Below are 25,500 nucleotides of genomic sequence, written 5' to 3'. Positions count from 1 at the left end.
TCAGTGGCTCACAAACTTGCCACTCTATTGGAGCAGAAAGGAAAGTCTGAGCTGCCCTCTGGAGGTGAGAGACTGTCCTTGTTCATAAGTGTATTTATTTTTCCCTTAACCTTTGTGACAAGCCAATGCAGCATAGCTGTGTCTTACAGTCTTACAACGGGAGGAACCAGTTCAGTACAGTAGGGCCCCGCTTATACGGCGGGTTAGGGACCAGGCCCCCGCCGTAAAGTGGAAATTGCCGTAAAGCAGAACCCATAGACTATAATGGGGCCGTCGCAAGAAAATGACTCAAAAATGTCACAAAATGCCGCAAAATCGGCTTTAAAAAGGGGAATTCCCCGCAGCCGCGTTAGCGGAACGCCGGAATGCGAAGCGCCGGTAAGCGGGGCCCTACTGTATTATAATGCAGGGATCTCAGCTGAATAATACAGTTCTGAATTGTCCTACTGAATTGTTCTGAATTTGGCTTCATGTTATTAGGCTCATTCTTTCCTCTACTCTCCTCCCACCCCTGCCAAATTTTCTGTTGGGCAAGAAATCTGAATTCAGTTTGAATTAAAATTGTGTGACATTTTTAGAGAAACACTGCATTTCATTTTTGACCCGCTCTTCTGTTCTGCCACTACTGGAAGAGGGTGGTGGTGGTGGTGGCAAAAGTGGGGAAGGAGTGGCTGGACACGGGATGGCTGCTTGCTGGGTGGTTATTGTGGCTCTGCACATCATCAAAAATCGTGGGAGACACCAGGCATTGATAATTGAGCACTAGAGATGGGGGTGGGAACGAGAAACAGGAGTTGGTAAAGGGGGTATTCCTTCCCTACAGACCCTCTTAGGTGTTGAGATTGGCAGAGGGGGCCCTCTTGGTAGTTCTACCTCCTTCAGAAGTTCAGGAGGTGTGGGTGATCCGGATGGGGGCATTCTCTGTAGTAGCCCCTAAGTTGTGGAATTCCTTTCCCACAGAAGTGTGTTTGGCACTTTCATTATACACCTTTCGTTGTATGCTGAAGATGCACCTTTTCACCCCAGCTTTTGATGCTTGAGACACACACTTATTAAGCCCCACTGGAGGTATTAATGTAATTGGTTTTTACTTGTTTTTAATATTATATTTTGTTGTGATCTGCCCTATGGCTTTCTGGTGAAGGATGGGTTGTTGGTGGTGGCAACAACAACAACAACAACACGAGACCAGTAGTAGAAGCAAATAGGAAGATTGGAGCAAACTAACCTCATGATCCCATACATGTGAAAATCTAAAGGCATCAAGCAATCCCAGCTTTGGGCATGTGCTGAAAAACTCAAAGTGATTATGCAGAGCAGAATGCCCTGCCCTCTTAAGTTACATCCAACAGGGCACTCTTTTAACACTGCCTAGCTGAGCTGACTAGCTGCAACTTAATAACCAAGCAGGCCTTGGTTCATAGCCTTCATACAGGCCCCACTGTATTGTTCTTGGCTCCTGTACACTTTGTACTCTACATCTTGTTGGCCAGTAGATTTAGTTCAGATGCAGTTTGGTGTGAACAGTATCTGCCCCCCCTGCCTTGGATAGAGTTAATAGGTACACAACACACAGCCAAGTGTGAGATGGTGCTGAAGTGGTGCTCTGTGTGTGTGTGTGTGAGAGAGAGAGACACACACACACACACACACACACACAGAGAGAGAGAGAGAGAGAGAGAGAGCTGAAATCCCTCACGCCAATTTTTTTCAGTCTCCTTTCAATGGCATGAACAGAGCTGTCAAGGCAAAAGAAACTTTGTCAGGAAAGCCTGTTATGTAGGATGAAGAGCTACCTTAAATTGAGACAAGAAACCTTATGGTCCTGTGTCTCTTCTAAATCCCTGTGATTGCTGAACTATTACTAAGGAACTACTAAGAGCCTTTAGAGCAGGGGGTGGCAACTTGTGGCCTGTGGGCCTAATTAGGCCCTCCAAACCTCCCCATTTGCCCCGCCAGGCCATTCTGGCCAAGCCACGCTCGCTTGCCCTACACCTGACATCCTGTATGATGACAGGGATGGGGCAGGTAAAGTCACAGCAGGGCCAAAAAGGCATTTACAGACAGGATCCATCAGCTGCAAAGCTGTGAGCATAGTGCCCTGTGTGCCCCAACTATCAGCTGTTTCGCAGTGCTTGAAGAGAGCCATGTGCTGTGCTTTGAAACTTCATAACTCAAAGTATTGCACATCTGCATAGTTTAATTTCAAACTCTGCAGGTGAAGAGGGGTCACCTGATGCCATTGTGATGTCAGGTAATTGACAAGTGGGTAGCCACACCCACTTGTCAAACTTGGCCCACTGGGAGTGGGGGTGATAAGGATCCAACCTATTGACCTGATCCAGTTCCCTTTTTATTTATTTTTGCATTAATAACCCACCTTTCCTGCAAGGAGCTCAAGGTGGCATACATGATTCTCCTGCTGCTCCCTGTTTTGTTCTCACAACACCCCTCACCTTTGACTGAGAGAAGATGACTGGCCCAAGGTCACCTGGTCTGCTTCATGGCTAAGTGGGGATTTGAAGCCAGGTCTCCCAGACCCTAGTCCAACACTTTTAACTACTCTACTACATTGGCTCTATATCAGGGCCATTCCTTTATTCGATCAAACAAACCAATGTGCAGGCTTTTGAGTTCTGCAGAACACTTCATCGGGCAAAAGGTAAACAGAGCAATATTTCTTTCACAGCATTATATATGGGCTTTATGGAGGGCCACTTCACACATTATACAATAGAAAATGCTTGCTGCTGTAGGCATGGCCTGAGAACACATGATTCGCAGCTCCATTGCAGAGTATATGCTTTGCATGCAGAAGGTCCCAGGTTCAAGATACCATGGCATCCCTAGGTGTTGTTGGGAAACTTTCAAATCCTGGTGAGTAGCTGCCAGCTAGTGAGCTTAGGAGGACGGTGTTTTTGGCCCTGTATTTATGGTGTTGTGCCTTTAAATGTTGCTGCAGTGCCATGGAATGGAAAAATGGCTCCCATGACTCTGCTGTACCATGTAAAGTAGAGGTGCTAACCAGGTGCCCTCCAGATGATACTGGACTCAAACTCCCAGAGACCGTGCTGACAGGTGCTGATGGGAGTTGGAGTCCAACAACATCTGGAGGGCCTCAGGTTAGTCATCCCTAATTTAAAAGGTACCTCAATCTGGAGTGGACTTTGATGGAACTACTTCAGAGAAGAGAAACTTCTGACTCTTACCCTTCATTGCAAGGAAGATGGAATTAGTGTAAACACTGTCTAAGCATAATACATTGTAGTTTGAAAAGTTAACTCCAGGCTGTTCTGTAGCCCCTGTTGGTTCTAGCAAGTACTCCTGCTTTGAGGCAAGTACTGCTGCTTTCCTCCTGTGTAAAACACATACAACTCATTGAGGAACAATGTGTTTTTGAGGCTGTACCCTGGAAGGAATCAGCCCTTAAATAAATTTTAAATCCCCCAATAAAACAGAGTGTATGGTATGGATATTATTGCTATACTAGTTCCAGGAAAACAAGGTATGGGCTGCCCCATCCACACAAATGGCTGATGCAGGATTTTCACCATTCATGATTTCACTAGTCTGGACAGAATGTACATAACTCTCTTTTCGTCGCAAAGAGTTTTCAGTGGTGCATCAGGGTGAAACTACATTAACATCCTCTAGTACCACAGGGTTTCCTTTGGTTTTGACAGCGGAAAAGGTGAGCTGAAACTGGGTAGTCTTCTGTTTTTCCTATCCTACACTTCCCCAACCCCCTGACCCTCCTGTAGCTTACCTTATCCATTATGTCTCTTGGCTCCCTATGTAATTTGTAGCAGGACCTTTGGAACATCATGATGATTTGTAGATGTGGATGAGTGCTTCAGGCAGAACTTCCATATCTCCTCACATCAATTGAAATGCAATGAAATGCATCATTTGAAATGGAGTCAGTTCATACGTTCAGGTCCTAACCTTCAAGTATACAGAAATCAAATATATAGAAATCAAGTGATATATTTGAAATGATAAATTATGGAAACTTTAGGCTCCATACAGAGATACATAACTTCAGAGCTGTTATACATATGTACAGCTTTCTGATCTTAATTGGGCTCAGGGAAAACCTTTTCTTGTGGTTTTCAGCAGTAACTACATTTTCACAATGTAATTGGGTGGTCTTTGTATCAATCATGAAGCTCCTGCCCTTCCTTTTCAGAGCAATGGTGTAGACCGCACTAATTGGCTGCCTTTGCGTCAGTCACAAAGCCAACTTCTTCCCCACTCTTAACAATTTTAAAAGTAAAAAAAAAAAAGCACATGATGAAAGAAAAGAGTGGACAGCCTACACAAATTGTGGGAGAGTGGCGAACAGGAAGATGGTTTCATCCATTCACATAATATATTTGTGTCTGTATAGATGAGGTGCAGTGTTTGTTCTGCAGCTAAAACCCAAGATCTACTCCTGTTTACAGTTTTGCCTGTAAGTTCACATAGATGGTTAGTCAAAATCTTTGCTTACCTTATTTTTGAGGCAAATTTGTAGTGTTAGTTTGAAAAAGAATTTTTAATGTTTTCTGTCAGGTCCAAGGATAGAGGAAGCAGAAAATTGGGTGTGAAGAATTCCTGTCTTGTGGCCATCTTTGTCATTACAATTCAGATCTTACAGCAGGAGGGGGGGGGATTAAAAAGTGCATAATTTAAGGCCATCACAGCAATGCGGGATGAGGTTCTAATCTTAAGGCTTAAGTCAGGGTTTCTCAACCAGTGGGGTGCCCCCCCCAGCAGATGTATGAAAATCGGGGGGGGGAGTGTTTCCAAAAATATGTAAAATATAAGTAAAAAATTAACAATGTTAAAATATAAAAGTATGAAATGTTATGTTCAGAAGGTGAGAAGATTGTATCCACTTACGTGATCTGCACTTTATGACGGGTGCACATTAGTTCAGCATTATTTTGCGAGCTATCATGTATACACAATACAAAATCGTGATACAGACAAGAATGAAAATAACAGTTTTGTTTTATTTCAGTGTATTGGATTATCTCAAAATGGCTGCAAAACCAAAAAAAAATTATAAGTACTTTGATTCATTTTTATTAAGCCCAACATTTTATTTATAATTAAAAGTCACAATATTTCTGCCCTTTTGAAAATTCTGATAAAGTAATTAGGGAAGATAGGTTTGAAAGGGGCATGGGATTTTTATGTTAGGTAAAAGGGGACATGGGTTGAAAAAGGATGAGAAACACTGGTTTAAGTGAAAACACATTTTTAAAGTATTTATTTTGGGTGGGATCCAACATTCTGTCAGCAGGCACATAACAGGATGCCTCACAGCAGCCCCCTGTGGCCCTTCAAAATCTGTTCTGGAGGGCCAACCTGGAATAGATTTTTGGGAGGCAAAGGTGGGGCTGCAGGGAGGGAGAGGAAGAAGGGTCGGTCCCATATGTGCACAAGTTTAGAATTCGGTTGTGCAAGTGGGATATCATGATTGGACATCACCTTCTGTGTCTTCTACTTTTGCACAGTTTGGAGTTTCAACATAAAGGATGAGAGAGCTTTATGGGAATAACCAAAATGATTTAGGACCAGGATATATGCAGGACTTTCATCCCCCTTGCCTTCTGTTTGAGGTCAACTGCTGTGAGGCTCATTTGCACATCCCACTTCTGTCTGAGGTATGTTTGGCTGGGAGGCGTGATGATGACCAGGTTGTGGAACTCCATCTCACTTTCTCCTTACTGTGTTGCTGCCTCCTTAAAATATTTTTATTCTGGTGGATGTTCCATCAGACAGACTAATTATTTATAAACAAGGGTTGTGGCTAAGTGGTAGAGGGCATGCTTTGCATGTAAAAGATCTCTTGTGCCCCTGATTGAAACACTAGAGAACCTGCAAGAGGTAGTACTGAGCTAGATGGACCAGTGGTCCAACTCAATGCAAAGCCGCTTCCTATGTTTCTCTGCCTATTTTTATCTGCTGCCCTGTATGTGCTAGCTTTGGTTTTTGTTTCAAAGTTGTTTTAATTGTTTTTCAAATTTTGCTTTTGGTCATTTTGATTGATAGCTGCCATGGGTTTCCTAGAAGCAGAAAGATGGGACAGAAATGAATGAAATTAATGCATCTTTTTTTAAAAAAACTATTGTTTATTAAATCATATAGAATACGTAAGACTCACCCTAAGAAGACTAAACCACACAGAAATAAAAAGCACCCTCCCCTCCCACCCTTATTTCTAAGATCCATTAACTGCAAAACATTTACAACGTATCTGATGTTTTTACAAACAATGCAACACCATTATATTTTCAATATGGTTAAAATTTGTGAGATACGTAACTAGGAAATAAAAAGGGAACAGGGAAAATGAAATAAAAATAAGTTAACCAACATTTACCATGCTGACAAATTAATGCATCTTTTTACACCAACATTTCATAGTAATTCTACCTTCCAACTCTGTAACCTGAGTGCCAGGTAGTACTTCTGAAGAACTGTGTCAAACAGAGGTTATAAAAGACAATGTTTCAGAAGAAACGAACAAATTGAAAAGTCAATAGGGCTGATGAGTATTTGCTCAAGGGTTCTTAATTCAAATTTGCATCTGGAAATTGCTAACCAAAATAATCATTAAAATCAGCCACTTTACCAATGGAAATTACACAGTGCAACACCAAATTCTGAAAAGGGTTCCAGGGGTAATTTAGGAAATGAGAGGTCTATAGAGTAAATTGGTAGGAAGCATTATTTTGATTTTAGAGCAAGCCTTGCTGAGGAAAAATCAGCATGGACCTACATCACCAACATTTTACATCTGACTGAAGATGTCAGGAGACATACAGAGAGAGCTAGTGTCCAGCAAACATTGTGTACTTGGATTTTCAAAATATTTTTGACAACAAATCTCATGTGAATCCTTCAAAGAAACTTGGAGTGGGGCAGAGAGGGGGAGGATCGATGTTGTTGTGGATCAGTACCTGAAGACTCTGTGGAAAAGCAAAAAAAAAAAATGAATACATTTAAATTCATTTTCATTGTGCTAGGAAAATATTATCCCCCGGATTCCATATTTCTTTAGGATAGGTCTGGTTATGCTTCCTGAAGTTTAAGGTGCAATCCTGTTTTGGAGGGATATAGAATTTGGTGGAAGCACTGTTATGCCAACAGAATGTTTAATACGTCATCACCATGAAAAATATGCTGGTGGAACTCCCCAGACACTCTGGCAGAACACTGGGCCAAGCATAACCATTCCATTGGTGAAGCTACACCAGAGGAATGACTGAAACAGTAGAGCTCTGGATGGGATGTGAGCATATTTCTGGTCCCAGTGTACTAGAACTGCTCTGCTCATGCTTATAGTTCAAAGGAATTTGTACCCTCCTTTGTTTTTTACATGTTTCCATTTATTCTTATTTATTTGATTTCTTTTGGAAAATTTGGTGTATAAGGAAGGCAGAGAGACATGACATACCTGAACTTCCAAGCTTAGTAAAAGACAGCCCTCCCGGCTGAAGTATTGTGTCACCTGGCATGTGGTGGTGGTGGTGGAGGAGGAGGAGGAGATTTTATTTCAGACATTGTGAAAAGGTGCAATACTAACATTATTACGGTAATAATACAATGCTTTATAGACTGTCACCAGGCTCTGATATAGCACAGTATATTTGAGACACAAAAGGTTGTATTCAACACAGTGCTAATATTTCTCCTTGTGCAATGGAATATTCTCCCCTCTCCTTCCTGTGTGTGCCTCCTAAATCTGCTCTGGGGGTTCCCTCAACCCTCTAGAGCAGATTTGCGTATGGCGTGGGACAGAGTGGAGAGAGTGGGAATTCCTGTTGTGCTAGCGCAAGAATTTTGTTGAATACCGCCCAAAGAAAATTATGCATTAAACTTGAGTTACACTGAGTCAGGCATTGGTTCATTTAGCCCAGTACGGTCTCCTTTGAAGGGCAGTAGTTCTCTGGGGTCTCTGGCAAGATGGGGCTTAGAGATACCCCTCATTGAACTGGACCCTTCTGTATGAAAGGCATGTGGTCTGCTACCGAGTTATGTCCCCTCTGTGCTTCATATATACTGGATATGTGAGGCTGATTTAGCAACCGGTTTGCTTGTTCCTTGAAGCTGTCTGATATCTTTGTAACTATCTCTTGAATGTAACCAAAATGTTATCTGTCTGCTGCTGTTCTCTCTGGAACAGCTCAGCCCATGGCATAGCATGACAGGTCAAAATGCAGCTAATTTCCTGTTTAAACTGAATAATGATATTCATAGTTTGGCTTAATGGCCTTTGACTTATTTATCACTTAACCCTCCCATTTCTTCCCCTTCCTCTGAAAAATGAAATTCCATATGATTCCCTTACTGAGTTTTTACAGTTGAAACAGTATTTCACCAGCTACAGCTGCTCCCTTGATTTTAAAAGTGGCAGATCTGATTTTTATTTATTTGGGTTATTAAATATCAATTTTTCTTGGTACTGCAGGAGAATGGGCTGTTAGATGAGCTTTGAAACCTTTCCAAGCCTTATTACACGTGCAGAGGTGAATAGAACTCGGAGTAGAGTAGCAGCGGCCGCCTACCGGATGGCGATGAGGAGAGCAAAAAGGGAGTTTTTTGAGGCCTCCATAGCTGCCGCAGAAAGCTGCCCAAGGAGACTGTTTCAGGTGGTCCAGAGCTTGGTGAGGCCAGCTGCTCCAGACCCGACAGAACATGCCTTGGCCTCCTGTAATGACTGTGCAAAACATTTTGTGGACAAAATCGATTACATCAAGAGTTCTATTCCCCCTGCCACAGCCTCAGTAATGGAACCAGAAATGACCATCGAACCCTCAGGGTCTTGGGATAGTTTCCAGCTTCCTTCCTCTGAGGAAATCACCAGGGCCCTATCCTTGCTTAAACCAACTTCTTGTATACGTGACCCTTGCCCAGCATGGCTTATTATAAGCTGTAAAGACAAACTTGGCAAGTGGATTAAGGCAATGGTGAATGCGTCTCTCGATGAAGGCCATCTGCCATCTGCCTTTAAAGAGGCAGTAATAACCCCAATTTTGAAAAAGGCCTCCTCAGACCCCTTGGATTTAAACAACGTCCGCCCAGTTTCAAATCTGCCATTCCTGGGTAAATTGGTCGAACTGGTGGTGGCGATCCAATTACAGGCGTACTTAGATGAAGTGAACTACCTTGACCCATTTCAATCTGGATTCCAACCCAGACATGGGACAGAAACAGCCCTGGTAGCCCTGGTGGACGACATGAGAAGGGCACTAGATAGAGGGGAGCATACCCTCATTGTTCTCCTGGACGTTTCGGCGGCCTTCGACACTGTCGACCACGATATCTTGTTAGATCGCCTTGAGACTCTGGGGATTGGAGGCACCATTTTACGGTGGTTCCGCTCCTTCCTCTCTGGGAGATACCAGAGAGTGGTACTGAGAGAGGAGGTCTCAGAGCCTTGGCCTCTTACATGTGGGGTACCACAGGGCTCTATCCTCTCCCCGACGTTATTTAATGTCAATGTAAGGCCACTGGGAGATATCAGGAGATTTGGACTGCAATTCCATCAATACGCAGATGATACCCAGATTTTCCTCTCATTTAAGCCCCCCCCCCCCCACTGGTGGCAATAGAAAGGCTATCTAATTGTCTGGAGGCTGTGAGGGTTGGATGAGCAGGAGTAAACTTAGACTGAATCCCAATAAAACTGAGGTTCTGTTGGTGGGTGATAAAGAGAAGCTGGGGATTACGGATTTGGTGCTTAATGGGATACAACTGCCCCTAAGAGACCACGTCCGGAGTTTGGGGGTCATTCTTGACTCCCAGCTATCCATGAAGGAACAGGTAGCAGCTGGTAGTCGGGCGGCGCTTTACCAACTTCACCTCATTCGTAGGATACACCCTTACCTCCTGAGCCACCTGCTCCCTAATGTGGTACATGCTCTGGTTCTGTCCCAGCTGGACTATTGTAATGTGTTATATGTGGGTCTTCCCTGGAGAACGGCCTGTAAGCTGCAGCTAGTGCAGAATGCGATGGCTCGCCTGATTAAGGGCTGCCGCCGCCATGATCATACTGCCCCGGTACTTAAGGAACTGCACTGGCTACCGGTGGTTGCTAGGGCCAAATTTAAGATCCTGGCTTTAACTTTCAAGGCGCTCCACGAGGCAGGCCCACTTTACCTAAAGAGTCACCTCCACTCGCACCAGGGGCACCGGCTTACAAAATCATCCTTGAATGGTTCGCTTCTTATTCCCCCAACAAAAGCAGCGAGATTGGGGAGGACACGGTCCAGAGCTTTTTCAGTAGTGGCTCCCTCACTTTGGAATTCTTTGCCAACTGACCTCTATCAAGCCCCTTCCTTGTTATGCTTTTGTTGGGCCTTGAAAACCTGGCTCTTTAACCAGGCTTGGGAAGGGGGTTAGGGTGGCAGAGGGTAGTTCCGTGGGGGTTTATCAGTTTTTAAATTTTATACTGTTTGCTTTTTGAATTGTTTTTACATGGATTGTATTGTATTTTGTTGTACGGCGCCCAGAGTGGCAGATTAACCTCTGCCAGATGGACGTCTAACAAATCTAATAAATAAATAAATTACTCTGTGCCTGTAATTTCCTTGAGTTTAACTCCATGCCTGATTACATTGCCTTTCCTTTTAATTTCTTGAAAGACAGAGTAGGAATTTTCTTCAATTCTAGACACTGCCCTGCCCACTGAAACCAATTTCCAAATTAACGTACTTCAGTGTGTTTGTAAACAGAGTTATCACCTTTTCATTGGCAGGGTTCTGCCACATGACAGACACAAATTCAACAAGTGAGGCTTTAACTAAATGGAGATACACTGTATCTGATACAGAAATGGGAAATCTTCATCAGTTGAATTTCTCCCATTCATTCATTCATTTACATTAATATTTCTGTCCTGCCCTCCTAGTAACAGTGCATCACTTAGGTGATGTATAACTATTGAAAATCACAATGCAATCAAATATATTTAAATACAAAAAAATACATAAAATGCACAACATTAAAAATACATTTAAAAAATAATAATGGCAGGGACCTCAGGTAAAGATGGCCTTTACAGATCATACTTGGGAGGCAAGGGCCTGCCAGAACAATAATAATAATAATAATAATAATAATAATAATAATAATAATAATAATAATAATGTCTTTACCAGGCAGCAAAAGACAGCCAGAGAAAATGTCATATGGGCTTCACAGGGCAAGGTATTCCTCATGCATCTGTTGAAAACATAGGAATCCTACCTGAGGTGGGAACGCCAGCCCTAAATATAAATAGGTCCAATATGTGTTGGTGTGACTTTGCAAGCTTTCATAACAAAAGGTCCTTTCCAAATCTGCAAGCTCTTACAGGCAGTGTGTGATCTAATCTTCCCTTCTTTTGCCTGCATAGCAGCTTTGCCAACCCAGTGGCCTCCAGATTTTGTTGAACTAAAACTCCCATGAGCCCTAGTCAACAACTCCCATGAGTCCTAGCCAACAACTTCTGGAGGGTACCAAGTTGGTGAATGCTGTAGTATAGCTGTCTAGGAAGGCCTGGTAATAATACTTAATAATTCCCCCCAACGCCTGTAATTTATTTAGTCTACCCCACAGGGATCTTTGAAGTCTCATTTGTTAATCCTGGGGGAGGAGAGACAAATTGAAATCATGCATCAGATTCCTCTGAAGATCATTGACTAGTCAAAGCATCATATTTCTTTTTCAAATTTTCTCAAAACTTCCCATGTTTCTTCTCAACACACTCAACACTCCAGAACTCCAAAATTTCTGATTAATGCATTCTTTTGTCTTCTAGAAGATTACCACAATTACTATACTCAGTGGTATATAAAAAGCAAATATCAAAATAATTATTTCCCAAATGCTGCCCCATTCTTATACCCATAGAAGCCTGGCTTTGTTTTTCAGGGTGGGGGAAAGGAATTCTAACACATAGAAACCCTGGTTGGAAAGGCAGGCAATTCTTATACCAGAGCTTGGAAAAGTTACTTTTTAAAACTACAACTCCCATCAGCCCCAGCCACCACGGCCATTGGATTGGGCTGATGGGAGTTATAGTTCAAAAAAGTAACTTTTCCAAGCTCTGCTTTTATAGCAAGGATTCATGTTTCTAGAGCTGCTTCACTCAATGGCAAGTAATTCAGCAAAGTTCTTAACAGCTATACTTACTCCAAATTAAATACACATATCGCTTTATCCAAAACACCAAATACTTATGCAGGAAGGAAAAACCGATTTTGAGGAGGACTTCATTAACAGCCTGATCTTACACTTACACTTGTGTAGTCCCATTGTATCAGTTAGTTTAGGCATACCTAACTGCACAAGATCAGGCTGTCATTATATTTAGGACTGCAGCCAGGAAACCCGATCCTATGTTTCAGCTGAGATAGACACTGTTTCCCAGTTGCTTGCACCTATATGAGTCATCCAGTCTCCTGAATTCTAGCCAGCCTGGTTTCCATCCTAGCTGTTCCCTTTGTGCATGTCCTTTGCACTAGTGCTGGTTTTGTGCTTTGTTAACTGGTGCCACTTGCATTTCACCATTAAGGTCTGTTTGCTCTGCCATGTAGTGTTTTAAAGTATGTCTTGGCATGGGAGGACTTTGTGAGCTGGCAGAGACGGGAAGGATGAGCACCAAAGCTTTATATATAAGAGGCCTGTCTCAGGGCAGGGGGTGGAGGGGGGATGTCAATAGAGAGGGGTCATATGTGCTTATTTACAAGAAGCTTAGAGCAATAATTTTAACATCACAACACTGTGAAACAGGGCTATCCAATGAATATGTTGCCCCAAACCATTAGCCAAAAAAGGGTTTCCTATATCTAGGCTTAGTGCTCTTCAAGTACTATTTTTCACCAACTTTTTGTATACAGTACCTGCCTTGTGTGTGTAGCAAGAACTGGACATCTGCTGTGTTTGTTCTTTGAGTCTCTTCGTTGGTATTATCTTCTACATTGAGTTAGCATTCATACTTTTGAAGCGCAGTCTTCTGGTTTTCTTTGTGTTTACTCAGAAGTAAGTCTCACTGAGTACAGTGAGGCTTTTCCCAAGTAAGTGTACATAGGACTGCAGCCAGGCTCAAAGAACCTTAATAGGACTTTCCTCTGAGTAAGCGTGTTGCTGTCTTTGCCAGCTCAGATACTCCTTGATGGACACACAAAGCTTGATTCTGTGCATGTTTACTTGGAAGAAAGGCTCCACAGAGTTCAACTGGACTTGCTCCTTGAAAAAATGTGCAGAGGATTGCAGACCTAGGCTGTAACCTCAGCATACTTTTTTTGCAAGCTCCACTGAAATGAATGACATTTATTTTTTAAAGTAAACATGTTTGAAGACAGGATATTCATTTCTGAGTCTGCCACGAGAGTATTTTAACCACCAAAGTCTCATCTTCACCTTGGAGACACTGTGGTGCTTTCAGGACAACTTGTACAGCCGTTTCTTTTTAAACAGTCCCTCTGATCCTTCCCCTTTCTTAGCTGGTTCTGCTTTGCTATCTGCACCCCTGGGCAGTAATTATCCCTCACTCCCAGCTACTGCCTACCTCCACTGCACTGTGGGATGCTCATTATTCAGAGAATGACAATACTCCTTTGATCATTGACTAGCATTCTGAACCATGTGACCCTGGAGGGGGCGGGTCTTCTCTGCTAACATAGCCAGGAGAATAAGAGAGTTTTCAGCTGCTTGGGTGAGTCTCCTCAAAACTGCCTTTGTTCTTTGAAATAATTCAAACTTTTTCCCTCCCCCCTTGCACTGTACTGCAGATAGGATGCTTTCTCTCCCCCCTGCCCTTTCATGCCTCAGGTTGGTTTGCCATTCTGGCTTTGTGCAGGGGGGGAGGGGTGAAAGGAAGGGTGGGCTGGAGCAAGGGAAGAAATCCTTGCGTTTTGTGGGCTGTTTTATGACAAGGCAATTGGATTTGTGAGGAAAGAAGGATTCAAGCTTCTTTCCCACTCAGGTTTAGTGGTGGCTGGTGTGGTGTGGGGCTTTTGGGGGGGGCGGGGGGTGGGAAGAGCGCAGGTTCTTCTTCCTTAGTCTCACCAGAAGGAAAAGCTTGTGAGCCTCATGTCTAGGACTCTGTAACTGGAGAGAAGCAGGGACTAGGGGAATTCAGTTTCCATGTCTTGACCAGATTTCTTTGCTGCTGCGGAAAGAAAAGGGCTTTGTGCCTCACAGCTATCTCTTTGTAAATATTTGGCCAATGGAGCCGAGTGTGCTAATTTCTGCCTCTGATGGTTTCTCCCTCTCTCTGCTCTCTCTCTGATCCCCCCCATAGTGTATGTTGCACTCTAAAGAGAAGGGACAAAACTGAACTGTAATTCCCCCTCCCCGAACCCAGCCTTCCCTTTACTGCTTATTTTCCAGCCATCTGGCTCAAGAAAGCACAGTGTGAGTGCCTGGGTTTTCCTGTCTTTGCAGATCATAAGCCCCAGAGGTAGGTGTGCTGGACTTGTACATGCCTTGGCTTTTAAACTGTGCTAACTGTTCCTCCGGGGACATCTTCTCTCTCTCTGTAGGCTTTGCTAGGTTCAGCAGTACTGCTAGGGTTTTGCTACTTCTCTGAGGATCGTATGAAACAGAAAAAGGGCGGCTTCTTTTTTTAAAAAGTGCGGGTTGGAAGAGGGAAGGAAGCAGAGAGGTTTCTAAATAAACTGTCTAGAAAAGGACATTTCAGAGCATGCTTGTGCAGAAATTGCTATGGAGCTAAGTATTTTCCCACTGTGTTCTGTGTCCCTGTGGTATTGGGATGTATGGGGGGGTCCCTTAATAATAATGGTACATCTAGTTCCCCTTTTGGTTGAATGGAGGTATCAGATGTTGTCGGCTTAATAACATGCAGCTTTATGTAGCTTTATTTGGGAATAGATCAAATGCCAACTACCTGACCATTGTAAAACTAATTTCCCTTTGGGTAAACTTTGCAACAAAGTATGATGTTTGAAGGCCTTTTTTGTTGAGGCCTAGTGTGTGCCAGTGGGGTGGGCAGGATGCTGAGGCCTTTTGTATGCCAGTGGGGTGAGGGCTGTTTAGCAGTCAAGCCATGTTTTTCTTTCCCTCTTTCCACCCCCAAATGTGCTTCTTTAACCTTGGGTTTTTGAGGCCTAGATAACCACACAGAGTACATGAGGGGGCATGGAGATGGGAGCTGCGGTCACTCCTTTTGCAACTTGAGAATGAGAAGAGAGCACACCTTGAAGGGCTCTCCTTCCTAGGAAGGAAATGAACTAGATTTGATATGTCTCTCCACAGTTGTGGAGTGGAGTGAAGGGCAAAAAGCAATATGGGCCCTATGGTATCTGAGGGTGCACTAATCGAAGCTGTGCAGAGGTACATGGGTGGCTTGCATTCCCTGTTGGGTGCCCTCTGCAGTCACTTCTAGAAGAGGTTTTGCACACACAGGCACACCCTCCCCAAATAGTTTCTAAAATAAACCTGTTGTGAATGCACACTGTCCATCTGGAGAGGCCCTGTACCAATCACTCAAAACTTGCCTAGTGTGCTAACATCCTTTCTTTAATACTCCCACTGGGGAGGGAAAGGAAAAATGTTTCCCTTATCTTCTCAGGCTAACAAAGCTGAATCTGGGATGAACCTGACCTGATCTAGTGCTATAAGAGTGGTTCCGCTGGGTCCTCTGTGAAGGAAGAATTTTCTTTTCCATTCCTCCTATCCCCATAACAAGCTGGGGCAAGAGACTGTGTGTGTGCAGCTGGGATTGTAATTGTGCCATTGTTCCTGGCTGATGGGGAGACAGATTGCAGTTACTCAGTCTTGCTTGCCAAATCTTTCCTTTTTTTGCAGGAATGGGTAGTTTGTTGACTACTGAAGTCAAACCTACCTCTTCATTCAAATACCTTCTCAAATTCTATTGTTAAATCCTTTGGCTTGATCTCTCAGTTTTTCTTCACCCAAAATGATGTATAAGCATATGTAATGTCATTTGCTTGAGTTGATTCAATGTTTTATTTCCCATTCTACCCATCCTCTGTTACTACAACGTCTCCCTCGATTGCTTTTCCTCTTTCTCTCCCACCCTCTATCCTGCCCCCCACTGTTTCACACTCAAACTCTAGACTGGAATCTCCTCAAGGCAGATACCCTCTCCTTTTTATTTATTTATTTATTTACTATATTCCTCTGTAAAGTGCCATGAGCCATGATGGTTCTGTACAGATGACAAAAGCAGGATGAGCTGGAGAGATTCAGGCTGACTTCATCTGGATATTTTAGGCATCCATAATTTGCATAAACAAGGTAGCTGCCAGAGCATGTCTTGTAAATCTGTTGTGCTTCTCTAGTGCCTTGGTGCAGTTTTGTTTTTGCAGCGTCACAAGGGTGGTGTTGGCCTTGTAATCATCCTTTTCAGTTCCTTTGACAGTCTGACCTTTGTCATATTGTATCAAAGTTCTTGGACTTGAACTGATTTGGGCATATCTTGAGGGAAGATTGCAATTGTATTGTGTGTTTATGATATGCAAGCTGCCTTCTGTGTGCTGTGGCCAAAAAGGCAACCTATAAAATTTATAACGAAAAAAAATATGTTTTAAGATACTGTATCTGAAGCCTGCAAGCAATGGGAGATTATTACCCTTAAAAAAAAGAAGCAGCTTGATCTACAGTTGTGGAAGTGCCTTGTAAGAGGAAGCTCATTAAACCTTTTGTCTCTTGATAGTCTCTGTTTCAATTAGAGCCAATGAAAGCTTCAGGCTTCTCTCCCTCTCTTCCTCCCCCCTCCATGTGGGGCATCTGCACTGGCCTGCCTCTTGGTTGAAGGAGCCTTTGAACAAGTGCAAGAGGAAAGAACAAAGCTTGCCCAAGCTGCATCTTGAAAGCCTCAGAGATTGTGTACACATTGCCCCATGCCAAGAGATGTTTGTTCCATTTACGTACATGCCAGCCTCCAAGCTGTGGCTAAAGGGCATGCAGCTAGCAGGAAGGTAAAGGTGTAACTGTAATCCTCCAGTAGCAAAATAGCAGTGACAGATACCTCGGACTAGAAAAAAAAAGCTTACTTAAAGGGAACAAAAAAAGTAAGGTGCATAAAAGCCCCCTTCCCCTGCTAGCTGGTATGAAACTTTGGGGAATATTTTTAGTACTTTGTGCCCAGGAGAGGATGTGCCAGCAAATAATACATTATTCAGCATCTGAGAGTGATTGGTGTTGTGTAGCATCTAAGATTTTGGAACCTGTGCACATTTAACTGGGAACAAGCTGCCATGAATGCAGTGCAAATCGTTTCTGGATAAACATGCTGCATGACTATCCCCCCCATTTTTTAAGATTGCTATAAATACAATGCTTAGATTAGAGTATTTGTAACAGTTATTCAGAGATTTACATAGAAAGGGCCTTTTGAGTACCAACATATTGCATAGTTTTTTCAAATTGTTAAAATGCATTCAACCTTTCAGAAGTGCTATTGGTTATTAAGAATTACTTCATTCTAAACAGTAACAATTCAGTGGTAAAGTTCTAAAGTTGGATATTTGGTTAGAAACATTTCAATTCAGATCTCACCTTGACAAACTAGACAGCCTTAGGGTGAGTAGCCTATGTGGGTGTCCACGGGAATTTTTAGGGGACGGGAGTAAATGTTCCAAATAAATGAACAAGCAAAACTAGTATTGGAGAAGAGATCTACCATTTCTAGTAGATCTGGTGACAGATCAGTGGGGAATCCTGGGTAGACCTGGCCTCTGAGAAACTTGTATTCCAGCTCTACCTTTCCATTAGTTCTCAATAGAACTGGCATCCAGACAGCATCTTTCAACTCACTACTGAAACCCTCATTTCTTTCCCTGGCTTCCTTCCCCTCCTTCAGCACTTAACCAATTGCACTGCTACTACAATTAACTTCCCAACCCTTGCCTCATAGCATTTCCCTCAAAACAAAACGAAAAACCCCAACAAAAACAAAAAAGCAAACAAAACACCCAAAATGCCAGGTTAACGCTGGACTACACTTCAGAGTTGTCATACACTACCTCCCTCCCTCCCCTTTTTAAGAAAATCGATATGACAACACTGGGTTATGTTGCAGGCCTGGCATAACCCATACTCTCTCAGCCACAATCCTTCTCTCTTCTCTCTAGCCATCTATTTGGCCTGATTTGCTTTCCTAACTGTAACTTTGATTTCATTCATTGTCTTAAGTACCTTTCTACATTGAAAGCTAGAAATAGGCTAGTTCCTCCCAAAACAAAAGAGGAAAATGCTGCCTGCATATTTTGTCTCCTATCTCAGGTTCTACAAATGCTAGAACCCTGGACTGCCTTCAAGTCGATCCCGACTTATGGCGACCCTATGAATAGGGTTTTCATGGTAAGCGGTATTCAGAGGGGGTTTACCATTGCCTTCCTCTGAGGCTGAGAGGCAGTGACTGGTCCAAGGTCACCCAGTGAGTTTCATGGCTGTGTGGGGATTTGAACCCTGGTCTCCCAGGTGTAGTCCAACACCTTAACCATTACACCACACTGGCTCTCACTAGAACCTTACTGTCTTTTTGTTTTTTTAAAAAAGAAAGATGGGAATCTGGAGATTGTGGTTCAGTGGGGAAATCTCCTCCCCCACATGAGCATTCATGTCTTCCTACCTTAAAGGGGTATTGTAAATATTCCTGAGATCATGTATATGAAATGCACTAAATACTGAGGGATAATATTATGAATTGGGGCTCTTCACTTTTCACCTTGGGTGCAATGCCTCTGTAAGAGAGGCAGGTGTGTGCATGTGTGTACTTGTACACAAAGTGGCAAATTAGCTCATTTTTAAACAATCATTTTCAATCACCTCTTCCATATTCACAGGTTATTTAAATTTCCCCTTGATATTCTTAACTAAGAAATCATAGAATCATAGAATAGTAGAGTTGGAAGGGGCCTACAAGGCCATTGAGTCCAACCCCCTGCTCAATGCAGGAATCCAAATCAAAACATTCATTGGGGGAAACGATTACGTTGGTCTTCCTCCGTTAGTCATTTAGTCCAGGATCATTTGAACAGTCCTAACCTCTTGGAACTGCGGCATAATATTGTAGAAGGACAATCTGACCCCACCGAAGGTATTCTATTTTCAATGCCTTAAGGCCTCTCTTAACTAGAACATTCCAGCAGCCTAGAATGGCCCAGAATTATCGGCCAATTAGCCTATTGGATGTCAGCTCTAAGATACAGTAGGGCCCCACTTACCGGCGTTCCGCTAATGCGGCGGCTTTCCTCCCCTCTTTTAAAGCTGATTTTGTGGTTTTTTGCATCATTTTTGTGCGACACACCCCATTAAAGTCAATGGGGTTCCGCTTTATGGCAATTTCTGCTTCATGGCGGGGGTCCAGAACGGAACCCGCCATATGAGCGGGGCCCTACTGTATATAGTCGTTTCCTTCTTCACAAATTGACAGACTGGGCAGATGGAAATAATATCCTACATCAGGAACAAGCTGGATTCAGGAAAGGTTTTAACATATTAGACCAAATCTTTGTGCTACACCATTTAATACACAAATATACCTGTGGCCCATCTAGAAGGCTATATGCTGCTTTCATTGATTTCTCCTCAGCCTTTGATTCAATCAATAGGAACCATTTGTGGGATAATCTCGCAGGGACCAACATTGACAAGAGATTGCTGCTCTTAATCCGGGAATTTTACACAAACACATGTATGAGGGTAAGAGTTAGCACAGATGGAAGATTGACTGAGGAAGTCTGTACCACCAAAGGAGTCAAACCAAGGCTGTTTGTTAGCACCTCTCTTGTTTAATCTCTATATTAATGATATGGTAACCGAGTTAAATCGCCCAGAGCATTTCCCCCCTTCAATAGGCAACTGCAAAACTGCTATACTAATATATGTAGATGACTTGGTATTGCTATCTTTGATCAAAATTGGGCTGAAGAGAAGCTTGAGAAAACTCCATGATTACTGTATAAAAGAACACCTTGTAATTAATTATTCTAAATCTAAAGCAATGGTTTTTGGCAGACGTCCCCCCAAGAGCAACTGGGTCTTAGGTGGTAATAAGATAGAACAGGTTTCCTACTTTAAATATCTGGGAGTATATTTTGATGAGAAACATTATTGGAACACTCATCTACAGAATGTTAAAATGACAGTGCAGAGAACTACTCGAGCTATCCTCAATTTTTTTTATTCCAAGGGAGGCAGGTTGATTAACCCTGCACTGAAAGTGTTCCTTGGGAAGGTGGTTCCCCAAATCCAATATGGCATTGAGATTTGGGGAATAAGGCAGAACAACTTGAAGGAGCTGGAAGTTTGCCAAAATAAAATTTTGAGATACTTCTTGGCAGTACCTCCAGGGACCCCAGCCCCGTTTATCAGGACAGAGACAGGCATGGTTTCAGTTAAAGCTAGGGCGCAGAAGGCAGCCCTTCTATATTACAAGAGGGTCCTGGACATGACAGAAGACCGTCTTCCAAAGTTATGCCTGAGAGAGCAATAGAGGAAAGGCAGTTGGGCCAAGTCATGCCAAGAGCTACTGATTTCTAAAAACCTCCCATTGGACTTTTTTTATTATCCCTGGATTTAAAAATAAACTGAGAGACTGGTTATACAGGCTGGATAACAATCAGGATTTAGATCTAATTAAATTATCAAATTTCCCCCACTGGTATTGTTGGTTGAAATCAAACCACGAAAGAGCCCAGTACCTACAAATGCTCACTTTCTCCTCCCTGAGAGTTGAATTTACAGAACTACATTTTCAAACTAAACTGGCAGTGCTTGTTGAAAGCCTCCAGACTACAGGACTCAAGTACTTTTTGGAAGCTGGTTGCAAGGGGATGGCCTAAATCTTCTATTAATTTGGACTATTATATCTCAGTGAACACCTGGGAATCGCATTTTAGTAAAATATATGCAAGTGAACAGATACGACATCAAACGCCTAAATTTGATATAAATGACTACCCTAAATGGCCACCAGTCACCACCAGGGAAGTCTCCAATCTTATTGCCAAACTAAAACCGGGCAAAGCTCCTGGGGCCGACAACATCCCCTCCGAGGTATTTAAATCCAACGCTGAGTGGTGTTGCGCTGCAGCCAACTCAGAAGGGACAGGAAGGGGGGAGGCATGAGTTTCAGGCACCTCCGCAGCCAGAAGAAGCAGAGTTGGGGATTGTTGTGTCTGAGCAGGATCGTGCGGGAGGGGGGCAGCCTGCTCTCCAGCCAGTTCCCACGAGTAACGCCCTTTCCGAGGAGCCGAGCGCACCGCCCCCAGTTGATGCAGAGGACTTGTGGGGGGAAGCTTCAGAGACAGTGCCAGCTCCTCCCTTGCCAAGCAGTTCCCAGGAGGATTCCAGTGTGGCCCCGCCCCCTGACCTCGAGCCCGTTGCTCGGGAGCAGGTGTCTTCAGATGAGCCGTTGGATGCACGTCCCCTGTCTCTTCGTTCCCGTCGCCGCGAGAAACGGACAGGGCAGAGACAGGAATTACGAAGGAGTCAGAGATTACGTTTGAAAACATTTCCTATATAAGCCTGCCGCTCCCAGTGGGGGGTCGTTGAGTCAACTTCCTTCACACGCTGCAGAGCATGTCTAGAGTATAGTTAGGGACTCTAGTGAGTTAGCGTAGGGTTTCCTATGAAGCGCAATGCCTTTGATGTATCCATTACTCTAATAAAACGAGATTTACTTGCACACACACTCCAGCCTCATTCTTTCGGCTCTGGACGGGACAAGTGGTGGGCACCAATACTGGCTGCTCTATTTACAAACATAGACCACTGAGCCTGTATCCCAGAGGACTGGGGTCTTGCTATAATCATCCCTATCTATAAAAAAGGCTCAAGATCTGACCCTACCAACTACAGACCCATCAGCCTTCTAAATATTGTCAGCGAGTTATACGCCAGCCATCTACATGAGAAATTGCAAGCCTGGCTGGAAGAAGAACATATTCTGGCAGATGAGCAGGCTGGCTTTAGAGCAGAATGCTCCACCATGGATCATGGTCTTGTCCTACAACATCTGGTGGAAAAATATACAGCTAATCCCGGGGGAGCACTTTATTTGGCTTTTATTGACTTTAAATCAACCTTCAATCTGGTCCCTAGAGATAGACTTTGGGAGAAACTTGAGTCCACCAATATTGACAGGCGTCTCCTGTCACTTATACGATGTTTATATGATAACACCTACTTATGAGTAAGATGCAGTAGTGCTGGCCATTTATCTAAGCCTATTCCTACCTTTAAGGGAGTTAAACAGGGGTGCATTTTAGCCCCCATATTGTTTAATTTTTATATCAACTCACTGGTGGAAAGCCTGATACTGATCTGTTCACATCAGCCTAGATTGTCTAAGAAGCCTTTGTCCATCCTTCTCTATGCTGATGATGTAGTCCTGTTATCGCTAACATGCATTGGGCTAAGACGCTTGTTGAGTGCTCTTGCCTGTTACTGCAAAAAAGAACTTCTGACAATTAACTATGATATATCAAAAGTCTTAGTTTTTTCTAGAAAAAGGGTCAAGCATCATTGGCAGATAAATGAGCATCCAATAGACCAGGTAACTTCCTTCAGATATCTAGGAATAACACTACATTCATCTGGAACGTGGCGACTCCAAGCAAAGAGTGCCATTGCCAATGCTCAGAGAAGTGCGAAGGCCCTCCTCTCTTTTTATTACTCTAAAGGGGGCCAATACGTTCCAACAGCTATGCAGGTTTTCGCAGCAAAAGTCATTGCCCAGTTGCTCTATGGGTCACAAATATGCGTGTACGATAACTATGTCCCCTTTGAAACTGTCCAAACTAAATTTTTACGATCTATATTTGGCATCCCACATTGTGTACCTAACCCCGTTCTACGTCTAGAAAACGGGCTCACCACGATAGAATCTCGTATATGGACGTGCAAAGTAAAATTTTGGCTAAAAATGATATTTGCACCTGTGGGCATGGCTCCATCTACGCTAATTGACATTTTTCAGTCTAAATGGAAACAGTCCTTAAATGCTAAACTACTAAGTTTAGGGTTTTCTACTTCCACGATTCTTGCACTAGGCTATTCTAAAGCAAAAGCATGTATTCTTCAACGAATTCTTGATATTGAATTTCAAAACCATTTATCACTGGCTGCACCAACCAAACACAACCCTGGCTTCACTTATTGGCTGCAATCCTGAATGGGCAGGGTTAGAGCTACGAAGTGCTATACAGCACAGGTTTGTTAAAAAAAAATTTAACAGTCGGGGAGCAGCTGACGTTTTGGTGTATATCTCAAGAACCGCACCACCTAGAAACTTAATTTTTTAAAAACATTAAAACTGAGAATCCGGGCCACCTAATGGACTAAGCAGGTGCCAGGTAGCATGGAAAGAATCCAGGTAAAACCCGGCTAACCAGGCAATATGGCAACCCTAAGGATGGAGTAATGTTGGACTTGGCATATTCAGTTAGACTTGGCATGGAAGATCTTGTAAATTTGGAACAAATCATTACCAGAAAGGGAGGTGAGAAACTATGGCTAAGGAAACCGGTGGTCTGTGTGTATGTATATACACACTATCTAAAAGGCTACCATGGGTGAGAGCTGAAAGAGCAGTATCTTATAAGGTATACTGAGAGAAGGACAAGAATGAATGGGTTCAAGTCACAACAGGTTAGAGGTTGAATTTTTTTTTTTTCAAACTGGAAAGGAAACTATGGAATCACCTGGTCCAGGCATTTTGGGAAGGAGCCCAGTTAAACATATATATGTATTGGTCTGGAAGCTGCCAGTACATGCAATTGAGTTAGGAAATGAAGTACAGTAATACCTCGCATTAACATACTCAATGGGACCAGAGTGAGTATGTAAACCGAAAATGTCCTTAAAGTGAAGCTCTACCTTTTAAAACTTTTTTCCCTCTCCTTCATGCGGAGCCTCAAAGCCCCGCGCTAAAGCCTCTGCTGCTGCGCTGCCGCGCCTCTCCCTAACCTTGTAAGTGGTTTGCTAGCTGCGTTTCTGGAGAAATACAGGCATATGGAGCATGTACGTTATAGTGAGGCGACGTTAAGTGAAGCGATGTTAAGCGGGGTGTGCCTGTACACTCTTCGTTCCCTAGGCTGTTGGAATATATTAGTGCTGTGCCGAACCTTCAAATGGTCTTCATTTTGACCATTCAAAAGAGTGAGAGGCAAGGCAAAGTTGCTGCTGGAAAAGGAAGCAGAACTTCATTACAAATAAAAGAAATGTTGAGGGATGGGGGCGGGTTGTGCTTACCACAGGAATTCTGATTTTGTTCAAGCTTCTTTTTTTAAAAGGCCTGTTCTTGTTCTCAGTGGCTTGGGGCTCTTTGTAGACAAGATTTCAGCCTAGAAGGCTTTCTGGAGTGACCATGTGATATTGTGCAGTCACCTGGTCACTTCAGGAAGCCCTGTTAGACTGGAATATTGTTAGTAAAGAGCCCTACGCTGCTGCAAATGAGCAGGGGGCTTTTTTACAAGGTTTGAGCTAAACAAGAAGAGACCTTGGCCACCTATCCCCTCAATTTTGTGTGTCTGTGTGAAGTTCTCTTACTCCTTGTGAAAGAGAGAGAGGGGAAAAGTGCCACTTTCACAGAGAGTGGAGATTTTTCTCTAAAGAAAAAGAAAAACCAAAAGGGTTTGGCACATTGCTAGAATATATGAAGGCTGGGTTGGGTTTATGGCTGCTCTGATGAACTTACTTCTAGGTCTGGTTCTTGGATTCAAAAGGAAAGAGAATGATGCTGTCAGCAACACTGGTTTGAGTGTGAAGCCCTCCCCTCCCTGAAAAAAGGTGGCTTGTCAGCAAATCCTATCACAAACCTTTACCCACTTTGGAATGGGGACTAGCATGCAGGGAAAAGTGCAACAGTGAGCAAAGGTGTACAGTACTCTGCCATTCCCTCTAGTACTGTCTACTTTGGAAGGCATGGGATGGCAGACTGAGGCCTTCTTGTACCAATGAGAGAGAGAGATTTCCCCCCTTGCTTACATGCTTTGGACTTTGTCTCCCCTCCAGCCCTTTTCAAGATGTGTAAAGAGAAGGGACAGGCAAATTGAGGCTGAGATCCACCAGCTCCTCTGGTTTAGGGACAGATGTACCCATTTCAAAATTTGCGCACTAGGGAGGAAAATGAGCTATCGCTCTGATGTTAGACTAGCGTCATACAGACTCAGACCTTCCAGTCCTGTTGTCAGGAGGTGTTTTGCTACTGCACAGACTGACTGGGGAGTGTGTGCTGAGTTTCCCAGGGAAGTGCCTTTGAAGGAAGCGGGTGGGAGAAATATCCTACACAAGAGCACACATTCAGCATCTGGTGCTGCCCCATGGAGATAAACAGGAAACCTTTAACAACTCATTTGTCACTGCAGATGAAAACAGCGAGTCCACTAGCAAAAAGAGAGTCTAGAGGCGCAAAGCCCAGGTTTTCTCTTCAAGCCAGAAGGTTGGAGATCTGAGATTCCCTATCTCTTGAAAAGGGACAGGCAGGAGCTGTGGAGGGCACATAACAAAAGCCCTGCTGGATCA

General features: G+C 43.4%; 1 protein-coding gene across 10 annotated transcripts in view; it reads left to right on the top strand.

Annotated features, from left to right (window-relative positions):
- SEPTIN9 (septin 9) overlaps positions 1-25,500 on the top strand; it is a 323,191-nt gene that overhangs the window by 244,629 nt on the left and 53,062 nt on the right. For 2 of the 10 annotated variants that reach the window (XM_061616358.1, XM_061616357.1), the window contains exon 1: positions 13,626-13,696. The exons of 6 other annotated variants lie outside the window; for them this stretch is intronic. The gene's annotated coding sequence lies outside the window, so the exon portion shown is untranslated. Of the gene's footprint in view, positions 1-13,593; positions 13,697-25,500 lie in introns of those variants that run through there. 2 more of the 10 variants (XM_061616355.1, XM_061616356.1) reach the window with 2 other exon arrangements.

Source organism: Rhineura floridana, chromosome 3 (genome assembly GCF_030035675.1).
Source record: "Rhineura floridana isolate rRhiFlo1 chromosome 3, rRhiFlo1.hap2, whole genome shotgun sequence".
In the NCBI taxonomy this organism is placed as follows: domain Eukaryota; kingdom Metazoa; phylum Chordata; class Lepidosauria; order Squamata; family Rhineuridae; genus Rhineura; species Rhineura floridana.
This window is presented reverse-complemented; position numbering and strand designations above follow the sequence as displayed.